The sequence below is a fragment of the Hipposideros armiger genome, unplaced genomic scaffold (genome assembly GCF_001890085.2).
Source record: "Hipposideros armiger isolate ML-2016 unplaced genomic scaffold, ASM189008v1 scaffold_201, whole genome shotgun sequence".
NCBI lineage: Eukaryota > Metazoa > Chordata > Mammalia > Chiroptera > Hipposideridae > Hipposideros > Hipposideros armiger.
In genome coordinates, this window is record NW_017731551.1 from 943,334 (window position 1) to 945,941 (window position 2,608).

At 43.5% G+C, this 2,608-nt stretch overlaps 1 protein-coding gene across 4 annotated transcripts in view; it reads right to left on the reverse strand.

The window, feature by feature from the left end:
* DGKI (diacylglycerol kinase iota) overlaps positions 1-1,070 on the reverse strand; it is a 258,634-nt gene extending 257,564 nt beyond the window's left edge. For 3 of the 4 annotated variants that reach the window (XM_019653283.1, XM_019653286.1, XM_019653281.1), the window contains exon 1: positions 963-1,068. The gene's annotated coding sequence lies outside the window, so the exon portion shown is untranslated. Of the gene's footprint in view, positions 1-962 lie in introns of all 4 variants that reach the window. The other variant, XM_019653280.1, reaches the window with a different exon arrangement.
* Positions 1,071-2,608: the final 1,538 nt, after the last annotated feature.

Sequence of the window (2,608 nt, forward strand, 5' to 3'; positions counted from 1 at the left end):
GAGAGAGAGAGAGAGAGAGAGAGAGAACTATTATAATATAAAAACACATTAAGTCATGGAATATGTGCTAAAAAAAAACTAATTTAATTTAATTTTAAAACTCCTTCCCCCCCACCCTATTATGTTCTTTCTTATGGAAGAAGAGGACCATGGATTTCCACTCTGTTCAACTCAACTCAAAATGCTAAACAAGGTTCATCATCAAGTCCAGACTGGCAGAATCTCAGAGCAGCCCTCCTCTCCCTTCATGCTGTTCCTTGCATTCTTTCAGGAAGGGACAACGCCTTTCGATCCACAGTTAGAGATATCTTCGACCAAGAGCCTGACTCACTGAAGACTCTCAAAAAAATGTGTTTCAACTGAATCAAGAATTTCAGACTGCAATCTTCAACTTTAGTTAATAGTTTTTGTGGAGGTCTTTGGGTTAAAATATTAAAAATCAGCAAATATAACCACTCCCGCTGATACAAAACCCATTTACCTTGGGTTAGGGGAGGAAGTACAACAGGCAAGAGGGCATGAAGTTCTTGGAACATAAAGTGAGGTCATCCTCTAAGCAAAAAAAGAGGGGAGCGAAATGCACCAGAAAGAATAAGACAGCTTGTGTTGAGGGAGTGAAATTTAGATTCTACAATGTTACTAAGGCTTAGCTCCATCCGTCAACGTGGCAGGAACCAATAAAGCATGTGCACAGAGGTGCTTTTTAATCTCACAGCTGCATACTCAGGCAGTAGTGCTTCCAATGATTCATGAAGATTTTATTTTAGGCCTCAACACATCTGATTTCATATAAATGAGCTATGTTCCTAGAAGTCTGAAAATGAAAATGGCTTCGATATCTGAAGATTGGTAGTGAGCAATCTTGAAAATTATTAAGTCTTGCTTGTAGCTATAGGAACCCTGAGAAAGAGAGAGACACCAATGCAATTGGATTCTGTTTAAATGAAAAAGCCGACACCTACACTCCAATCCAGAGTCGCTCTGGGCTCCTTCGCTGGACCATTTGCAACGGGAAGGCTGAGGGGATGCGCTGGAGTGAGGTGCTGCAGGCCTGCCCGCGAGATTGCTTTCCTGCAGCAAGAAGAAAAAACACAAAGAAAAACCAACATCAGAAGGGAATACTGAGCTGAAAATTTCCCAGTGGGTAGAAACCATGCCTGAGTTAGTCCTCCGCATATGCGAAACTTCATGAACGTACTGGAATATATCTCTCTAAAGTGCACGGTAAAGGTACAGGGCAGCAGGTCTCAAAGACAAGGAGATTAAGGGGGTGACTTTGGAACAACATTGCTCCAGGGCCAGAAATTAAAATGCAAGCCCCTGTTTAGGGTACAGGGCACAAGGCAGGTCTCTTTGTTTACAGAAAGAACCCTAGGGCTGGGGGAGGAGGAGGACGTCAGAATATGAACAATTTTAAAGCCGCCTGAGAGTAAAAACAAGAAAAGCAAACTCATGAGGCCTTCTATTGAAATTTCTGTATTTCCCACCAAAGTGCTCTCCAAGCTGGTCCCAGCTCCCAGTTTACTCTTGTTCCTCTCAAGAACATCCTCCCTTACCCTTGCAGAGGCCTTCAACAGATATTCTTGAGGTTCTAAACGGGAAAAGACAGATTTGCATTTGTCAAGAAATAGCAAACGCCGAAAGACCAATATCTTACCAAGGTCCATGGCAAGAAAAATCCAGAACACATTGGCTGGATTTTAAGTTTGATGAGTGGAACATAACAGAATTCAGGTGAGAAAGGAGGAAATGAATCAGAAGAAGTGGAGAAAGTCGGCCCTGACCTTGGTCTGCAAAGATAAGAGGAGGAAATGCTTTAGTAAACAAATATGGCTATTTTTTGAACAAAAGGAAGGGAGGGGAGATATGAACAAAGTGGAGAGAAAAAGAACAGCAAGACAAAGGAAGACAGCAGGGACCACCCAGGGAGATCTTGTGATATCATCATGAATAACAGAAGCTCAATTTATGAACAGCGCCACCAAAAATGTCAGACAAGGGTCTTGAGCTTAAACATGAGTGCCGACTGGTGAATTAACTAAGTGGCTCCCTAGAAGGGACAGAAGCGTTCCCTCTACAGAAGAGTCCACGCGTGCTCAGAGAATGGCCTGAACTATAATCAGGTGGGTCTGGTGACGCTGCAGTTCTGAGTCCTGATTGTTCTGAGGGTGAGGCCCAGGAATCTGCATTTATACATGTTCCCCAGGGGGTTCCTTCTGTAAGCTAAAGCTGTCAAACTTTTCTGTGGGCGTGTGAAAGGACTTCAATCTAAAATGGAACCATAGGATAGGCAATGGAGGCTCTCACGCATGCGCCCTCAGAAGAGCAAACTTGAACTCAGAGATCGATTTCCAGTAAATGCCTGATTTACAGAAGACTGAAGCTCATCCCTGGACCAATGAACATTTGCCAAGAATCGCTCCCCAGCCTCCAGCCAATGAACTTGCTGTTTGGACTCTGGCTAGAGTCCCCTTTCTTTGCGCTCCTTACCCATAAAAACAGCTCACCACAAACCATCAACAAACTCGCTTGCTACAGCTTGCGTATCCCCAACTGTAATTCCTCCACTATTCCTAAGTAAACTCAATTTCTGGTCATTCAGGCTTGC